This window comes from Panthera pardus, unplaced genomic scaffold (genome assembly GCF_024362965.1).
Source record: "Panthera pardus isolate Hobbes unplaced genomic scaffold, ASM2436296v1 HiC_scaffold_20, whole genome shotgun sequence".
Lineage (NCBI taxonomy): Eukaryota > Metazoa > Chordata > Mammalia > Carnivora > Felidae > Panthera > Panthera pardus.
The window spans coordinates 32,225,652-32,245,368 of NW_026526766.1; the positions used below are offsets into that span (position 1 = coordinate 32,225,652).

The window sequence follows — 19,717 nt, forward strand, 5'->3', positions numbered from 1 at the left end:
TCTGCTGTTGTTGGATAGAATATTCTGTAAATGTCAATTAAATCCAGGTTAATAGTGTTCAGTCCTTCAGTGTCCCTGCTGAACATCTGTCTACTGGTTCTATCAACAAGATAGGAATGTTGACATTTCCATCTATAGTTGTGTGTTTTTCTATTTTTCCTTTCACTTTTTTTAGTTTTTACTTCATATATTTTGAAGCTTTGTTGTTAGATGCACCCACATTTAGGATTTTTATGTCTTCTTTATGAATTGAGTCTTTTATCATTATGTAATGTTCCTTAGTGGTACCTAGCTTCTGAAATGACTCCTAACGATTCCCAACTCCTGTTACTTGCACCTGTATGTAATCGTCTCCTCTTGAATATAGGCTGGACCTGGTGACTCACTTTTAATGAACAGAGTATGGCAAAAAAATGATGAGCCATCTCTTCCAAGATTAGTTTTATAAATTATTGTCTTTTTTTTTTTTTTTTGCTTGCACTTTCTCTCTGGGTTTTGTTTGTTTTTGTTTTGTGCCCGTACTCTGATGATGACATACCGCGAGCAACCTTATGGAAAGGCCCATATGGCAAGGAGCTGAGGGTGGCTGGCCTCTGGCAAACAGCCAGTGAGGAACTGAGGCCCTCACTCTAACAGCCTGGGAACAACTGAATCCTGCCAACAACATCATGAGTGGGTTTGGAAGCAGATCCTTCTTTGGTTAAGGCTTCAGGTGAGACCACAGCCCTAGCTGACCTTTGATTGCAGCCTTGCTAGAGACCCTGAAGCACAAAATTTAGCTAAGCCATAAGGAGATTCCTGACCAACAGTAACTGTAAGATAATAAATGTGTGTTATGGAGCACTTGGGTGACTCAGTTGGTTAAACATATGACTCTTGATTTTGGCTCAGGTCATGATCTCACAATTGTGAGATGAAGCCTTGCATCTGGCGCTGAGCTGAGCGTGGATCCTGCTTGAGGTTTTCTCCCTCTCCCTCTGCCCCTCCCCTGCTTGTACTTGCTCTTTCTTAAAAAAAAAAAAGAAATAAAATAAAAGTGTGTTGTTTTAGGTCACTAAATTTGGGGGTACTTCATTATATAGCAAGAGGTAACTAATATACCTACCTGGTAATTTTCTTTGCCCTGAAGTCTACTTTTGCCTTTAATATAGCTGTCCCAGCCTCCTTTTCTATTAGAGTTTACATTTCCCCCCACCCTTTAAATTTTAACATATCTATATCATTATATTTGAAGTGACTTTCTAGTAGACAGCATATAGCTGGGTCATGTTTTTTAATTTATTCTGACAATCTCTTTTAATTGATGTGTATAGAGCATTTAGAGTTGTATGATTATTGATATTTAAATTTCAATTCCTTTTCATCATTTTATTATTTGTTCTCTCTTTATTTTCTCTGTTTTTCATTCCTTGGTTATCCCTTCCCTACTATCATCTGGAAAATTAGAACAGTTTTTGACATTCCATTTTAATTTACTGATTGCATTTTAGCTGTATCTTTTTGTATAGTTTTGTGGAGAAGTTGCTCCAGAGATTTTGATGTACATACTTAACTTTTCGGTTTCCTTAGAATCAGTATTTTATCATTCAAATGGACCCACCATTTAGGTTCTTTTACCTTTCTTCTTTTATGTTATAGTTATCTTATATATTACATCTATGTATATTGTTTCAACAAATTCTCTTAGTTTCCTTTTATCTGAGTATGTCTTTATTTCATCTCCATTCCTGAAGGATGTTTTCACTTGATACAGAATTCTGAGTTATCATCTCTTCTGTTTTTTTCTCTTTTTGGCACTTTAAACTTCTAAAATGAGTTTTTTAATGTTTATTTATTTTTGAGAGAGAGAGAGCAAGTGGGGGGGGTGCACAGAGAGAGGGAGACAGAGGATCCCAAGCAGGCTCTGTGCTGTCAGCACAGAGACCAATGCTGGGCTCAAACTCACAAACCATGAGATCATAACCTGAGCCAAAGTCAGATGCTTAACCAACTGAACCCCCAGGCACCCCTCTTTTTGGCACTTTAGCCCTGGGTGTCATATTTAGGAGATGAATCACTGGGTTTTACTCCTGAAGCCAAGACTATACTGTGTTAACTAACTTGAATTTAAATTTTAAAAAAATCTTATATTCCTTCTGCCTCCACAGTCATTTGAATCTTTGTTTATCTATTTATTAGTAATACATTGTTAGTCTCTGGCTATCTTCAAGATTGTCTTGGGGCACCTGGGTGGCTCAGTCAGTTGAGTGTCTGATTTCGGTTCAGGACATGATTTCAACAGTCTGTGAGTTCAAGCCCCACGTCAGGCTCTATGCTGACAGCTCAGAACCTGGAGCCTGCTTCAGATTCTGTGTCTACCTCTCTCTCTGCCCACCTCCCCCCCCCCCACTCACGCTCTGACTGTCTGTCTGTCTTTCTCTCAAAAATAAACTTCAAAAAATGTTGTCATTAGTTTTCAGCAATTTAATTGCATATTTAATTCATGTTCATTTGTATTTTTTTAAAAAAATTTTAACATTTATTTATTTTTGAGACAGAGAGAGACAGAGCATGAACGGGGGAGGGTCAGAAAGAGAGGAAGACACAGAATCTGACACAAGCTCCAGGCTCTGAGCTGTCAGCACAGAGCCCAACGTGGGGCTGGAACTCATGGACCGCGAGATCATGACCTGAGCCGAAGTTGGACGCCTAACTGACTGAGCCACCCAGGCGCCCCTCATTTGTGTTCTTTGTTTAGGGTTTGTTGACATTGAATCTGTAAGTTGTCTTTTGCCAAATTTGGTAATTTTTTAGAAAAAAAATATATATAGTAACACAGTTTTTCTCCTCTTTTTCTGAAACTCCAATGACGTGAATGTTAGTCCTTTTTGTACTGTTCATAGACACATGAGGTTCTGTTCACTTTTGGCTGAGAAGGGATTTCTTTTTTCTCTGTTGTTCAATTAGGATAATTTCTATTGATCTGTCCTCAAGTTCATTGGCTCTTTCCTCTGTCACTTACATGCTTCCGTAAGGTGTTTTTGTTTACTTGTTTAGTTTTTGTATTTTCAGTTCAAATTTTTAAATGTTTTACCTAATTTGTTTAAAGAATAGTACTATCTGGGAATGCAAGCTGGTGAACCCACTCTGGAAAACAGTACGGAGATTCCTCAAAAAACTAAAATAGAACTACCCTATGACCCAGCAGTTGCACTACTAGGCATTTATCCATAGGATACAGGTGTGCTGTTTTGAAGGGACACATGCACCCCCATGTTTATAGCAGCACTATCAACAATAGCCAAAGTATGGAAAGAGCCCAAATGTCCATCGATGGATGTATGGATAAAGAAGATGGTATATATATACACAATGGAGTATTACTCAGCAATCAAAAAGAATGAAATCATGCCATTTGCAACTATGTGGATGGAACTGGAGGGTATTATGCTAAGTGAAATTAGTCAGAGAAAGACAAAAATCATATGACTTAACTCATATGAGGACTTTAAGAGACAAAACAAATGAACATAAGGGAAGGAAACAAAAATAACATAAAAACAGGGAGGGGGACAAAACAGAAGAGACTCACAAATATGAAGAACAAACTGAGGGGTTGCGGGAGGGAAGATGGGCTAAATGGGTAAGGGGCACTGAGGAATCTACTCCTGAAATCATTGTTGATATGCTAACCAATTTGGATGTAAATTTAAAAAAAATTTACAAATTAAAAAAAAAAAAGAATAGTACTATCTTCTAGTATATTTGTTTTCCAATTTCTCTTTTTCCCTATGTCTCATGACCCATTTTCACTGCCCCAGCTGGGTAGATGCACAGTTGTCTGCCAGCCACAGCTGGCATTAGCTATGGTAAACTATGTGCTCAAGTGAGATATCAAATCCAGTAAAGAATTTACCACAAGTTTCCTCTACTTTATGTAAATTTTCACCTCTTCTGCAATGTCTGTCCAGATATGTTTCTTCTCAAAGTTTAAATCTCTCTTCTGAGATGTTTGAATATATACATCTCATTAGGGCAGTTTAAATTTTGGGGGAAGATGCTTTAGTTTTACTTCAAAGTTCATTATAAACTATCAGAAGCCTTAATTTTTATCCTTTTGATAAATTATAGTTATTTTATATTTGAATGTTTGGGCTGTTGCCCTCTGGCTAAGAGGGTGGCTGGGAAATGACTGCTTCTCAAGATAACATGCTAAAAGTATCCTCTTCATCTTTTTTTAACTTTTTTAATGGAGATATAAGTGGCATATAACATTGTATAAGTTTAGGGTGCATAATGTGTTACGCAACATAATTTTATATATAGTGGTGAGAACATTTAAGAGGTAGTCTCTTAGCAACTTTCAAGTTATAATACAATATTGTTAACTATAATCATGATACCATGTATTAGATCATTAGAACTTACTCATCTTCTAATTGCTGAGCTTGTTCCCTTGGACTAACATCTCCCCAATTCCCTCACTCTCTTTCCAAATCCTCCCCCCGAAAATTTCTATTTTGTGTCTGTTTATATTTTCTATTTCTTTGCTAAGAGTTTCTACCTTTCCATTCATTTCAAGAGTGTTTGCCCTTACTTCTTGGCAAACTTTTTAATAATAGCTGCCTTACAGTCATTGTCAGGTAATTCTAATATGTATACAGTCTCAGTTTTGGCATATATCCATTGTCATTTCCCATGTAAAAACCAAGATTTTCAGGGTTCTTCTTATGTCAAGTAAGTTTACTTTGTATCTGAGAGATTTTGAACGTTAATATTGAGACTCTGTGTCTTATTTGAATCCTATAGACTATGTTGATATTTTTGCTTTAGCAGGCCTGGGGGGAATATAATTGTGGGGGCAGGGAGGGGCAGGTGGATGATAAACCCAACTCAGTTCTCTGGTACTGATTTCTGTTGTTCTGCAATTCCAGCTATTATTTACTTTTCATTGTCTTCAGACTATTCCACACATTCTATCTAGGTTTTTTAGCTGGATCAGGGGAAGAGAAATAATAGAGTGCAGTTACTACTTTTTACCCTGAACCTGAACTCACTGTGTCTTTTTTTTTTTTTACAGATAAACTTGATGCAAATTTGCTGAACATCTACTACCACAAGGAATGACCAATAATGTTAATATTTTTTTGTCTTAAACCCAATCCTACATCATTAATTGTGTGAAATAAAGCCACCATAGAAACTCCCATATCATAGAGTATCATGGGGACTTAATTTTTTCTAATTACTGATGTAATATGTGTGGGGTTCAGAGATTTTGAAAAATATAGGCAATATGTAAGAGGAGCCATTGCTAAAATTTGGTTATAGAGTTTCTAAGATTTTGTTCTTTGTTTATATGTACAGATTTTAAGCAAATGTAGAAACATATTGCTTTGTTACTTTTTCTTTAACATAATAATACCGTATATTGACCAGTGTTTTCTGTGACAATAAATACTAATGTTTAATGTTTTCATTTATTTCTGAGAGAGAGAGAGAGAGATTGAGAGAGAAAGAGAGACTGAGCACGAGCAGGGGAGGGGCAGAGATAGAGGGACACACAGAATCCGAAGCAGGCTCCAGGCTCCGAGCTGTCAGCACAGAGCCTGACGTGGGGCTTGAACCACAAACCATGAGATCATGACCTGAGCCGAAGTCAGACGCCCAACCAACTGAGCCACCCAGCGCCCCCCCCCCCCTTTTTAAGTAGGCTCCATGCCCAGCATACGGTTTGAACTCATATCCCTGAGATCAAGAGCAGATGCTCTATTGACTGAGCCAGCGAGGTGCCCCAGATTTATCATTTTTGACATTGTGCCATATTTGCCTTATCTCTCTCTCCCTTTCTTTCTCTCCATACACTCTCTCTCACACACACACACACACACACATTTATGTTTTTTCAACCATTTGAGGCTAGGTTGCGTAAGTCATATTTCCTTTCCCCTGAAAACTTTAGTGTATTTCTAAGAAAAAGAATATTTTCTCACACAACTACAGTACAGTTACCAAACTTAGGAAACTTAACATTAATAAAATACTTTCATTTTATCAGTGCTCTATAGTTGTATCTGCTCTACACTCTATATCCCAAATTAATTGTCCTAATTCCATTATGACATTTATTATTTTTTTTGTATTTATTGGTCCAGGACTACATATTGCATTTAGTTATTATTTCTTTTAATCTTCCTTTGATTTGGAATACTTTTCCAGTCTTAGTCTTTCATGACATTAGCGTTTTTGCAGCATACAGCTTAGTAGTTTTACAGAATGTGTTTCAGTTTGAGTTTGTGTGATATCCTTCAATAGGATGCTACATCTAGATCTAAACAAGAAAAACGAAGCTGAAATAGCATCAATCACGAATATGGCTTTCATCAAAAGATATTCTTGTAGAAAAAAATTGTGCTACCAAAGGATCACCCAATATGAAAATAACAAGGGATCAAGAGGAATAAACAACACAGCTGCTAGATAATTAATCCTTTAAGTATAGCTAATGAAATTAGGTCGACAGAAATGGTTTTGTCAGTGGTGGGGGCTCCTGCCTTTTCAATGGTGTCACGTTGTGTAGGCAAAGCTGTATCTACCGCATATACAATTATCATGGGCATCTTGACAATTCAATGTATATCCATTTACTGAGTTAATGAATGACAAGGATTACCCAGAATTGGCATCTTTAGTCTTATGGTTATTTTATTTTGTTGTTTGTGTACTCGTTTTACAGGAAGCTAGAACAAGAAAAAATACAAGATTTTCTGCATTCTATATGGAATCTGTGGCTAATCTTTGTTCACTTGACAAAGTGGATGTAGACCTACTAGCTAAGAGATTCATTAATGTAAAATCCTCATCACCTCTAGGAGGTGGAGTGGGGAAGCAGGCAGGCTTCTGCAATCTCAATAGGGACAGTCTTTGGAAAAACTTATTTCCAAACGTAGAAGAACTCAGGATCTAGTTCACATTTAATTGAAAGGAAAAAAACTAAATTCCTGAAAAGATGTCAGAATCTCAACAAAGGCTTCACAAACTAAGAAAGAATTCACTTGAAGAGAACAGCCAACAAAATAGGAATGCATCTCTCTGATGAAGGTGCTGGCTAAAATCAAGAAACAGTAAAAAAGTAATTTAAAGCCAGTGGAAAAAAAACACTTGTTAGGGTGTAAACTAAGAAGAAAATATAAAGACATCTGTAGAAAAGCTTTTTAAGTTCATAGAAAAATAATGAGTAAGAATTCAGTAAACCTTTTAAAGGTAAGATAGCTCTTAAGGAAGCTATAAACCATTGAAGAGAAAGTTATATGCAGGCTCTGTCTTGCTACAGGAAGAGGAAGTTGGATGGAGCAAAACATAAAGCTCAGGAAAAACTGAAAATACATCAGAAGTCTCCAATCAGAGTAAAGAATCTCTTGATTATAAAAGTTATGATGCTAGAGTTTTCAATAATTTTCTTGTGCAGTTTGATTCTGAAACTGAGGGAAAAAGTAATAGGGATGAAATTGTATTTTCTGAATTAGACAATGGAGAGCTGGGGAATCACCAAGGTGAGAAAGTGAAAGAGAAGACAGCTCTATCAGTTATCTATTGCTGCATAACAACCCCAAAACTTAGTGGTTTAAAGCATTGGTGATTTATTTATTTATTTATTTCATGATTCTCTGGGTTAGCTGATAGTTTATCTGCTGGTGTTGCCTGTATTCAGCCAGAAGGTGACTGGGCTGAAAGACCAAGGTAGCCTCACTCATGTTTGGTAATTGGTGCTAGCTGTCCATTGGGAACCTTAGTTCTTTTACATGTGACCTCCTATTCTCTAGTAAGCTAAGCTGGCTTCCTTATATGATGGTCTCAGGGTAGCATCATAAGAAGATGAAAACAGAAGCTGCAGTGTCCTTTAAGACCCAGCCTTGGAAGTCACATAACATCACTCCTGCACATTCTGTTGATTAAAGCAAGTCACAAGATCAGCCCAGTTTCAAAGGTTGGGGAAATAGACAACCTTTTGATGGGAGGAAGAGTAAAGTCACATTGTATAGGAACATGGGAGGAATTTGTGGTCATATTTTGTATTTCATCACAACATGGAATGGATATGACAAAGGCCCAAGCTACATTAGCATTAGTTCAAGGAGAGAAACCATTTATGACTTTAGCTGACCGATGTCGATCACTCATGATTGAAAGAAAACGTAAGGAAGGTGGAACAGGATACTCGTTCATTGTAGTCATTTCGAGACCCCTAGAAAATGTATTACAAAGCTGAGAAGTGAACTCATTAATCAGGCAGAATATGTTACTGGAAGAATGTGAGCAGAAAAGAAAGATTAGGAGTAGTCAGGTACAGAGAAAGGGAAATAGAAATAAACTGTAGAATATGAAAATACATAGCAACATTTTATTCTGCACAAGGATGCCCATGATAATTGGATACTTGTTTGTGATACAAAGAGCTGTTACTGGAGAGATGAAGCAAACCACCTTTCTGAGACAGAAATTGATAAAGGAACAAGTGAAAAGAAGTTGGTAATACTCTGAAAATTAAGGATTGTTAAAGCAACTTCAAGAAGACATTTTGAGGTCTCTTTCCAACTAATACATTAATTTTGTTTCTAAAATGTCAAGTGCTTTGTTTCCTATTGTAATCAGAGACTACAAAAATAGCAATACCAGAGCTCATGTCTCCCTCGGTGAAGGGATCTCTTAAGCTCATTGCCCAAGGGCAGAGGGGTATATTGCCCCTTGATGATGAAGGATATCCTGTGAAATTATAGGGGCTCTATGACCATTAATGGAAGAGATGTGCTTAGACTGGAACCCTGATGCAGTATTAATCAGTAGCCAAAACAATTCCTCCCCATCCACCACAATGGATAGCTTAGTTGACTCTGGTACAAATTCCAACCCTTCTCAGATATGCCCATCACAAACCACCAGCTGGGCTTCTACCTCCTCCTGGTCAGGTTGGACCACCTTTCCCACTTCAGGAACATTAAAACTTTCCTTCTAGCCCCTATTCACGGAAGGCTGACACCGCAGGCCTAAGATAAAACATACCTGGTCTCTACCTGAAATAATGGCCTTGTTCTATAGTTATTAAATCTGTAAACACTGATCTCCACCTTTTATCTTTAGCAATATGCTTTTGATACTTACAAAGAATACTGCTCTAAATATGTATTTTGATGCATATATACATGTATTTCTGTTGAGTATATACCCAGGAGAGAAATTACTAGGTCACAGAGTATGTATATGTTCAATTTTAGCAGGTAATGCCAGTTCTCCAAAGTGGTGTTAAGTACTTAAAAGATATATGACCATATAAACAAAAGCGGCCTGTCTTTCATTTAAGATTAACTTGGAGACCCCAAAGCAATTTTTTATGGGAAATAAGAATTAAACTTTGAAAAAGTGAAACAAGGTATACGTATGCATCAAAAAAAAACATTAGAATTTTTTTGATTATGATTGGGATGAAGTCACAATAATTTCTCCACCAAATAAACCCTTTCCTCTCTATAATTCCCATGAGAATACTATTTCCTAGCATATTTCAATAATAGCTGAATGACATAATTAATAGTTCTTCTCTACAGATCGATTTAGTGCACTGGAATCTATTTGTTCAATACAGTGGAAATTATATGGTGTTTAATGGTTAGATATGTAATAAGATACACTTATTACTCCAGATAATTTTGTTCTGGGGCTTTAGTATATCTCCCCAGTAAACTCTCTGGTCTACAGACTAACGCAGTTAGTTAACACACAGTTGGCATTATCATCTGCTGTCATCAATGGACCTGCTGCCTTCTTTACTATCTGAAATGATTTCAGCAAACTGATGTGAGAAAATATTTACAAAATCATCCCCTTTATATTTTAAAAATTTTAATATATTCTTTGCCTGCAACTAAAAAGGGTTAGAAATATTAGTATGTTTATAATATGGCTGGAAAAGCCAAAAAATAACTTATGCTAATAAAATTATTACAATGGATTCTGAGTTATTGACAACCCTGATTTAAAAAAAAAAAAAAAGGAAGGGGCACCTGAATAGCTCAGTCAGTTAAGCATCTGACTCTTAGTTGTGGCTCAGGTCATGATCTTTCAGTTCCTGAGACTGAGCCCCATTCAGGGCTCTGTGCTGTGAAGAGGCAGAGCCTGCTTGGGATTCTCTTCTTCTCTCTGCCCTTCCACCAGTCATGCTCGCATTCTTTCTCTCTCAAAATAAACTTAAAAATAAATAAGTACAAAAAGGAAAATATCCATGTAAAAGAAACAGAGTTAAAGAGAGGGAAAAAAGTCTTTCAGTTACTGAAATTCTTTTTTTTTTCCAGTTGCTTAAAATCATAAGTGTTGATAGAATTAAAAGGAAAAAGGAGCTCAGTTCCCCATCTACTTGTTTTTGCCTTCAAGTTTTCCTCTTTTCTAATACAATAAAAATTGTTACAGGAAAGGAAGGGGAAGGTTGAGAAGTTTTACCTTTTAATTTATCAAGCTAAAACAACCTGGGTGGTCCATTTGTCAAAAGGTAAGAAAGGGGATATAAAACATAAACAAAAATTAACACCGTAAATGTTGAAAAGTCTTTTAAATGTCACACATATAAAAGTGCACACATCATAAGTATATAGCTTGATGAACTACCACAATTATTGTCATCTGGGTCAAAAATTGAGCATAACCAGCATCCTAGAGGATCCCAGTTGCTTTGCCCCCTTTCTCTTTCCCAAATGCAGCCATTATTTTGACTTTTAACACCATAGAATAGTTTTATCTATATTTAAATGTTACATAAATGAAATCATACAGCACATATGATTTTGTGTCTATCTTCTTTCACTTAACACTATATTTGTGATATTTAGTCATTCTTTTTTAAAATTTTTTATTTATGCTTATTTTTGAAAGAGAGAGAAAGAGAGAGAGAGTGAGTGTGAGCAGGGAGGGACAGAGAGAGAGGGAGACACAGAATCTGAAGCAAGATCCAGGCTCTGAGCTGTCAGCACAGAGCCCGACATGGGGCTTGAACTCACAGACTGCAAGATGATGACCTGAGCTGAAGTCTGATGCCCAACCGACTGAGCCACCCAGGAGCCCCTTAGCCGTTCTTTACAAAAAAAAAAAAAATTAATTAATGTTTATTTTTGAAGGAGAGAGAGACAGAGCATGAGCAGGTGAGGGGCAGAGAGAGAGAGGGAGACACAGAATCCGAATCAGGCTCCAGGCTCTAGGCTCTGAGCCGTCAGCACAGAGCCCGATGCGGGGCTTGAACCCACGAACTGTGAGATCATGACCTGAGCCAAAGTCAGATGCTTAACCGACTGAGCCACCCAGGAGCCCCTAGCCATTCTTTTTTTTTTTTAATAAATATTTTATTTATTTAAGTAATCTCTACACCCAAAATGAAGCTCGAACTCACAGCCCAAGATCAAGTCACATGCTCCACCGACTGAGCCAGCCAGGCGTCCCTAGATTTAGTCGTTCTATTTTAGATTGTGGTAATTCATTTCTTTTCATTGTTGTTTAGTTTTCCATTGTAAAAATATAGAAACATTTATATCTTTATTCTACCATTGATGGCTATTTGGATTGTTTCCAATTTGGGACTTCGTAAGTATAAATTTTCTCCTACATGTCTCTGGTTTATATGTATCTGTATTTCTATTGGTGTGTATGTCTATCCACATCATCACTGATGTTTGTTGCTGTCTTGTTTTTTTTAGCCATTTTTTTGTGGTGTATTGGTATTTCATTGTGGCTTGACTGTGCGCTCCATGAAAGCAAGGCCACATCTGTCCTGTTCATAGTGGTGTCACTATCCAATATTGTTTATAAAACATAGTAAATACTAAGTGGTAATAATAAATAATAATAAAAATGAGGATTGATCGAAACAATTACACTCAGAGCTTGCAACTTTAGCTTATTATTTATTTTTATTTGTTAAAATGAATAGTTTTTACATTGTGTTATGATTTGGATGTCATAAATCATTTCCAATGTTTTCCTTAATGTGAAAAACAAACTACCTCACTGTTCCCTTGACACCCTGCCCTCCCAAACACACATACATGCAAATTTAAGGCAATAGCCCAGTGAGAAGTAGAAGCCCTAAGGAAAATATGGCATATCTCCCCTTTAATTTTATTCAAATATTTTGATAGGAAAGTTAAATAATTTAACTGCTAAGTAATTTTAAGTATTTTTCTTACATTGAAACAAACACATATATAATGGTATTCAAATTGATTGAATATTGTACTTACATAGGAGTCCTGCATCACCTCAAAGTCTATCTGTATACCCTTAGCCACCATACTCTTCTTAGCCATTGTGACTCCTTTAGTGGAAAAGACTGAAAAGCTTTGATATGATGGGGAATTAACGATGTGTTTCAATTGTATGGGATCATGATTCAATTTTTATTTTAGGATAATTTTGGCTTGCACTACAGAAGATGAGTTGGAGGGGAAAGGGGGATGAAGAAGCACTGGAGGAAGAGATAGCATTAGGAAAATATTGAAACACATTATATTATAATAATTCATTATATTATAATAATCCAGGTAAGAGATAAGTTGACCTAAACTTCAGAGCACTTGACACAGAGAAGAACAGGTACCAAGATTTCTTGTATTAGGTATTCACTTTTATATTCACAATGACCCTTTAAAACATCATTTAAATGTCTAATTATTGGTTAAGGTTTGTACTATGCCTGCATAAATAACATACATATTTGATAGGATAAATAGAAATGTTAATGAGCACTGCTATTATTTAATTCCTTATATTTGCAAAAGTGTAGTGGACTTCAATATATTCAAAATTAGCTATTATTTAGTTGTGTTTCAATTTGCTGCCTTATACCTAAAGAAATTTACAACAGCTGTCTGTGAGGTGATCTATGTAAGTTATAAACATAACAAACAAGCTTCAAGGGAAATCTTTGTATCCATTGTGGAATTCTAGCTTATTGCAGTTGGAAGTTTTAATTGGACCTAAGTAAATTAATCTACTATAGGGCTAAAATGTTAACTATCCTTGTAATTCACAATATACAGGTGTTTGATATACTAGGGACTCAACACTGCCATGAATCCATTTGATTTTTCCTTCAATTTCCCAAACTGTAAAGTCCTTAATAGATTCACAGTGCTTTCCAGCTTTCGAAGTGTTTTGGCATTTTACATTATCTTCCTTGATATTCAAAAATGCTTAGAAAATTCAACAAGGCTGGTATGTCACCCCAATTTTTCAGTTTAAAAAAAGCTCTGAGACTTGATTTAATGTGTTCCACAAATGTTATTTGTGTAATATCATGCACCTGCATACTGTAAAGGGACTGGAATTCAGATTTCTGGACTTTCCTAAGGACTCTGGTTTTTAGTAGCTGTTTGACAAATTTCTTAAGCTCTATACTCCAGTTTTCATATCTAAAATAAGGAGATAATATTACCTAGTCATTGAATTATTATCAGGGTACATTTAGTAAATATTTGTTAAGCACTTAAAAGCAGTGTCAAGTTCACAGTAAGCTCTAAATAAATGTTGGATTATATATTTATTGTTTCAGCATATCCAACTGACTTGTAAGGAGAGTTGGTATCCTCAAAGTACACACATTTGGAAAATTTCCAGTTAAGTGTATAATGTTAGGCAGGTTCAGACGTGTATATGGGTAATAGAGCATAAACTTTGTTTCTAATTTAATAACTAAAGAAATGTGGTGGCCCATTAATCCCATTAGCCTTGTTTAATTAACCACATTTCATCTGACCTCGATATGCTCTTCCCAGAGAGAAAAGACTTCAAGGGTGTAGTGACTTTTTATTTTAAAAAGCAGAAATCAGTAGATTGTAATAGAAACAGTATATTAGCCCAAGTGTGCTCAGTAGTGTAAAGATCCACCCAATCTTTCTTAGCTGAGAGGACGTTACGGGAAATGCTACAAGGGACCCAGCTGGGTACTCTGCAGGAAGTTAAAAAAAAATTGTTGAGTTTTGCAAAACATCTGGTGTCAGCCATCTGTCTTTGGTAGTACAGAGGCTTAAGGTCTGTGTGGTTCCGTCTGACACCTTGGAAGGCGGAGTTACAGCGCAGAAGTAACAAATAGTACCAAGCTAATTTAAATAGGTTCTCAGGGGTCCGGAGACACTTGCACTTCCTGTTACTACAATTCAGGCCAAACTGCTGTCAACCCCTAGTTTGAGAGATTCCCCCAGACTGGATTCCTACTGTGGCCACCCTCAAGTCTCCTCAGCTCCAGCGCACACCTGGGCGGGGGCGGGCTGTGCTCCACCTAGGTGCTTGGAATATGGGACAGTTTCGCTCTCCGAGGCAAACAACACACTCTCTTCCTGAGAGTTACTCGTTAAAGGGTTGGCAGGTGGACCCCCTGGCCCACTCGGGATCTCCCATTATTTTCTGGAGGCTCAGGTGCCCGGGTCCGTAAGACGCTGTCATTGCCACCCAGCCGCGAACCCAGACATCCTAGCCAGGCTCCGCGGGGCATTCTGAGGCCCCACCCATGGCAACGCCACTCTGACGTCCGCGCGCCGGAGGCCGCCATAGGCCCGCGTCGCGGCCCAGGACGACGTGTGGCGCGTGTACTCCATCAGTTCCAGCCCTGAGGGAACCCGGTAGGCACTTCCGGGCAAGGTTCTGTGCACCTGTTCCTTCCTTCTGGTTAAGTGTGTTCCTCTGTGGGAAAAAGTGGACATGCCCCTCCGGAGAGAACACGATGTGTGATAGCTAGCAAGCCTAGATTAAGAACAGCTCGAGACCTAATCCCAAAGCAAGAAGGCGCCGGGCATCTTTAAGCTGTTTGGAAGTTCACGTGACCCAATAAGTGCCGGGCCCCAGTGGTCACGTGACAGCGCGCGCGCCCTCGCGCAGGGAGAGCCGGCAGGCGCCGTGCGCGCGCCTTCGCCGCTGCCTCCCTTCTCCTCGACGGGAGGGTGAGGAGCTGCGGAGCGATCAGGCAACTGGGGTCCGGTGCGCGTGCGCAGCGAACAGCTGTCACCCAGTGCGGAACAAGTCTTCCAAATTTCCCAAATCTCCCTGGGCCGGAGGCCACCTTCTTCCTCCTCATCTTCCTCCTTGGGGTTGTATCTCCGTCCCCACCCGCGCGCCAGGTAACCGCTTTTCCCAAGTCCGGACGATGGGGATGTTGGGGGAAGGGGCCAGGGCTGTCTCCTCGGCACTGCCCCTCTCTGCGCCGGGCCGCTGGGGGTGCCGGCGGCCGGGGCAGCGGAGACGCCGGGCAGCAGACGCTCGGTCCCCGGCCGCCGCGGCTGTCATGTCGGGGAGTGGCCAGCCATGGTCGCAGCGGAGGAAGGCGGGAGCCAGTGACAGTCCGCTCCGGCCCTCTCGGGGGTTCGGTCCCCGCGCTCGCCGTTCTCCTGGGGGCTGGAGTGCAGGTCGCGCTCCTTGGGGCAGAGGAGCGCGCGGGTGGTCCAGGGGTGCTGACTCCTTTCCATTCCCCTCCCAGCCTGGTCTGCGGCGGACTCCTGGGAGGCACGGCCTGCTGCACCCTCGGTGCCATCTCTTCTCTGGGACTGTCACGACCCAGGGGGTGAAGGCGGGGGCTCCTCTCCAGAACACCTCACCGCAGGCAGGCAGCCTCTCTCCCGGGTTCGTCCTCAGTCCCCGTGCTGTCCTTTTGATTTTTCCCTCAAGGGGCCATTTCTTCCCGCAGTACCTGAAGCCACGATGTGGTGTAGACAGTGGGTGCTTAATAAATGATTTGGATCGCTTCGCGTGGAATGCCAGGCACGCAAGACGTGGCATAGGGTGGGGATGTGGAGGAGGGAGGCAAGCAAGCTGTGGCTCCGGGTTCGAGCTTCGCTTTTTCCTCCAGGCTTAACCCAGTGGAACCTGCAGGGCTCAATTCAGATGCTTTCCGGGTAAACTCGGACCGGGTCTTCCCCTAAGCTGCACGGTGCAGGTCTGCACGGGCTGGCTTTGGTGGTGGGCGATGCCCAGGAGGGGTTTTATTTGGTTTCTGCTCCAGCAGAAGAGAGGGCAAACTTTTTTTTTAGCACATGGTAAATTACACCACAAGGTGATTTATCAAGCCCTGCTGCGGAAATGTAGGTTAGAAGTTGGCGTTGGTTCACTTTTATTTTGGTGAAAGTTTCTGTTAGGCTCAGTTCCACCTAGTTCGGACCAAATTTTGCTCTATTACACCCACTTGATTTTGCAGTAATTTTCATTTTTAATTTTAGGAAATTCGGCTTCGCTGTTTCTATGGTAACAGTAACTAATACTATAATTTCGAAGTGTTGTGGTTGAAAATTAGTGGCTTTAATTCTTGAAGGTCCATTTTTGCTTTGAAGCACTTGGTTCTTCTTTATGATCATTACTCAAATTCTGCCTTGCTGGTCTCCTCCCAACCCCCCATGCTTTGTTTTGGAATGTATTACACGGCTGTTCCGGTTTTTTAGGCCCCTCTTTCTCCCAATTTAAGACGTTATGAAAAGTTTGCACATAATCTTTACAACACTCCACGAACTTGTAGTAAAATCCAATTTAAATCGGAGACTTGTTTCGTTTAATTAGCAGATTTTAATCGGTTGCTTTTCTAAAGTTAAAAATATATGTTTTAAACCTTTTTGTAGGTGTACAAATGCTTTTAAAAATGCCTAACCTTTCTATAAGAATGAAGATTTTAAGAAACTGAACAGGTACATAATTTTTAAAAAGTCAGTTAGATGTAAACTTCAAATTAAGAATAAAAATCTGGTATTTTGAATTCTCTTCTTGACACCTTCTGAATCATCCAGAGGTAGGTTAGGTGCATAACTAATCTTGGGGTAGTCTGTGAATTCTTCCTTTTCTTTCTTTTTCTCATTATCTTGTCATTCTCTCTTGACTGGCTTTTCCTGTCTGTTAGAATGTTAGGGCTTTGAGAACAGGTTCTATGTTTTTTTCCCTTTGCTGTATTTGTGGCAATTTACCGTGATATGTGGGGTGCTAAAAATATCCTTTCTCTTTTTAAATAATTAAGATGTAATTCATATACCATAGAATCCACATATTTAAAGTATACAATCCAGTGGTACTACTATCACCGCAATTAATGTGAGAACATTTTTAAATTTTTTGTTTGTTTGAGAGAGAGAGAGAGAGAGAGAGAGAGAGAGAGAATGCAAATGGAGGGGGGAGAGGAGAGGAGGGAGAGAGAATCTTAAGCAAGCTCCATGCATAGTGGCGGTGCAGAGCCTGATGTGGGGCTCAATCCCACGACCCTGGAATCATGACCTGAGTTGAAATCAAGAGTCAGAGGCTCAACCAACTGAGCCACCCAGGGGCACCAATGTGAGAGCATTTTTTATCACCTCAGAAAGAAACCCTGTTCCTATTAGCAGTTGTCCTTTTCTTTCCAGCTCCCATCCTCTCTAGCCTGAGGCAATGACTAATCTGCTTTCTGTCTCAATAGATTTGCCTATTCTGGACCTTTCATATAAATATAATCATATAATATATGGGTTTTTGTGACTGGATTCTTTGAGTTAGCATAACATTTTCAAGGTTCATCTGTCGTGTAGCATCTGTCAGTACTTTATTCCTTTTTATGGCTGACTTATATTACATTGTATGATATATTACTTTTTGTTTATCAGTTGATGTGTTGTTTCTAGTTTTTGGCTATTATGAACAGTGTGCTATGAACATTCGTGAACTGGTTTTAGTATGGATGTATGTTTTCTTTAATCTTGGATATAGACCTAGTACTGGAATTTCTGGGTTCAACATTTTCTCTTGAGTGAATGGATGAATGAAGGAGTGATAGTGTTGAGAGATACTCTCTCCAGGCCTTTGAGGGGCCTACTCTACTTCACTACCAGGTCCACTTCTAGAGAGGCCAGAAGTCTTTGTGTGGGGCTTTGTCCTGAGGATACTGGTGTGTTTTACTTGTCTGGATGTTTTTAAGATCATCCCTTTATGTTAGCCTGGTTTTCCTTCATACAGCTAATGATTATTCCCTTGATACTAATTTATTTGTTATATACTTGTTAGAGATATGGTGATAAAACAGGTATATTCCATATTGTCATTACACTCAGTTGCTAATGCAGGTCTTTCAGTTTTTTAAGATTTATATTTTTTTGTTAATATGAATATTTAATGCTCCTCTGCCCACCTCCATTTCTAATATGAATTTCTTGGTAGTTGTGCAAGAGTTAAAGTCACTTTTTTCCTTATTTGCTACCAGTGTAGAAGGTTGTGTGGAACCTAAAATACAAATTTAAAATATTGGATCACTGTCTTTTTATTCCCTGCACACCCCCAAAGATTCTCCTGTTTCTCGACCCTCTATACCCTTTGGGGGAGAAGATGCTGATCACAGAAGTCTGCACTTGCAGGGTCTAACCCTTTCCCCACCTAAGCAGTTGCAACAATCCAATCCTCCTTTTCCCAAGGATCAAGTCCTCTCAGCTCTCTCAGTAAGGCTCTGCCCAGCCAGTCTCCTCCTTCCACCCAACTTTCTCCCCAGTGCCCTGCTGACATTCTTTTTTTTTTTTTTAATTTTTAATGTTTATTTAACATATCTCTCTACATCTCTCTACATATTGAGAGATATATAGAGAGAGAGCAGGGGAGGGACAGCGAGAGGGAGGCACAGAATCCAAACCAGGCTCCAGACTCTGAGCTGTCAGCACAGAGGCCAATGTGGGGCTCAAACTCGCAAACCACGAGATCATGACGTGAGCCAAAGTCAGACGCTTAAGGGACTGAGCCGCCCAGGCGTCTTCCTGCTCACATTCTTGTTCCCTCTGCCTGGACTGCTACCCTGACCTGTGCATCTTTATCTGGTTAATTCCATTTCACCCTTCAGGTAGCTCAGCTCAGTTGTTGCTTCTTCAAGTTAGTCTTCCCTCAATACTGTACACTAGCCATAGCAGCATTCTGTAATCTCCTTCATAGTCTTAAACAATTATATCATTAGTTGTGGATCACTATTTACTCTCTACCCCCATGTATGCACAGAAAAAGTTCTGTACAAAATGTTGAAAGTGGTTAGTTACTTCTGGGTGATGGGCTTATGGGTTATTTTTCTCTTTTGTTTCTGTGTGCATTTTCTGAATTTTCTCCCATGTATCGGTATAACTTTTGTTAACAGGGGGAAAAAATCATCAGTAATTGCTTTTTATTTTCATAAATTTTCTTCTAACTTTTGTTTGTTTTAATAACCTAGATGAGATTTTACTATAGCTTTAAACATCAAACTTTTATTACATTTTGATTCTTTTTCATATCTAGGGGTAATAGGGAATGGTGAGCATATTTTACCATTGGTTGTCTAGGGATAGAATTTCTGGTATTGAAATTTAGCTGATTCTTAGGGAACAGAATCTAGTTCTGATACTATTAGGGTATGATAGAGTAAATAACTCCTTTCCCTTTTTTCCCCGAGAAATATCCTTGCTATACATTTGTGTGTTTCATAGTACAGAGTTTTTCCTTGCACAATTGCTTATTTGGGCTATTTGTCGTATTTTTGCTGGGTAGTTTATTCTGCCTAGTGATGGGTATATATTTCTTCATTAGATATTTTAACACTTGCTGTGTGTCGTGCTGCTATGTTAGATGTGGAGCATACAACAAGTGAATATAATAGACAAGTGATTCCCTACCATTTCCTGGAAGAGGATTATTTTGCGTCTGAATGTTTAGTTACATTGTTGCTCTATATTTGTAGATACACAGTGGGTTCAGC

At 39.1% G+C, this 19,717-nt stretch overlaps 1 protein-coding gene and 1 long non-coding RNA gene across 19 annotated transcripts in view; both read left to right on the forward strand.

The window, feature by feature from the left end:
* The first annotated feature begins 498 nt into the window (after window positions 1-498).
* Window positions 499-6,033, forward strand: LOC128778579 (uncharacterized). The gene is made up of 2 exons (XR_008424195.1): window positions 499-712; window positions 5,060-6,033. It is a non-coding gene; the product is annotated as an uncharacterized LOC128778579 (long non-coding RNA).
* Window positions 6,034-15,011: 8,978 nt separating this feature from the next.
* The window catches only part of KDM4C (lysine demethylase 4C), a 437,058-nt gene continuing 432,352 nt past the window's right edge, over window positions 15,012-19,717 (forward strand). For 15 of the 18 annotated variants that reach the window (XM_053907903.1, XM_053907887.1, XM_053907896.1 and 12 more), the window contains exon 1: window positions 15,017-15,128. The gene's annotated coding sequence lies outside the window, so the exon portion shown is untranslated. Of the gene's footprint in view, window positions 15,129-19,717 lie in introns of all 18 variants that reach the window. The other 3 variants (XM_053907888.1, XM_053907898.1, XM_053907893.1) reach the window with 3 other exon arrangements.